This window comes from Scyliorhinus torazame, chromosome 16, assembly GCF_047496885.1.
Source record: "Scyliorhinus torazame isolate Kashiwa2021f chromosome 16, sScyTor2.1, whole genome shotgun sequence".
Lineage (NCBI taxonomy): Eukaryota > Metazoa > Chordata > Chondrichthyes > Carcharhiniformes > Scyliorhinidae > Scyliorhinus > Scyliorhinus torazame.
The window spans coordinates 154,046,481-154,047,262 of NC_092722.1; positions in this window are offsets into that span (position 1 = coordinate 154,046,481).

The window sequence follows — 782 nt, forward strand, 5'->3', positions numbered from 1 at the left end:
TTGAATGGTACTGTTTATTAATTGGAAAATGTCATGGATTTTAGAATGGATTTTTTCCAGCTGTGCAGGAACTTGATCTGTTCTGCTACGATGACCATCATGAAATATCCATATTTTAATGCAATAATATTTGGTGCTGGGGAACTTTGTCGACCTGTGTTCATGTAGATTGATCGTGATTAACAGCCTGTGCAGTCGAATAGCTTGGTTACTGAACAGAACCTGTAGGAAAAGGCCCATAAAAGTCTGTAGATTTGAACTTTGTTTTAACAAGTCTATTTTTTGATAGTTTTTCCATTGAAGATAATTGTTTACAGGGTTAATTCTGGTATGAATGGGTGAGGTTTGAATTGTTCAGTTGTATTTTTGTGAAATTACATATGGTTTGGGAGTTGGAGATTCAACAATGTTCTTGTATTCATTGAAGTAATTCTTTTGGACTTTTTAGACTTGGTTCATGACCTTGATACAAGTCATCCAATTTTAAAGGTTCAATCTAACAAATGGTGCTCAATGGAGCTGCATTTATTGAGTTTACTGCATGGATACTCACTGGACCTTTCATGTGCCCACCTGAGTTATTACCTTTCGTCTTTCATTTATGTTGACCTGTGCCTGCCTCCCACTTGATGCAGCATTAAAAAGATCAGGAAGGCTATAAAAAGTTGAACGTTGGTGTTGTGAGCAACTACCTTCTAAATATTTTGTAGTTTGGTCCCATTGAATTTTTATTTGCATAGCCACTGTGTGCGATAATTTGTGCACCGCTTGCAAGGGAACGT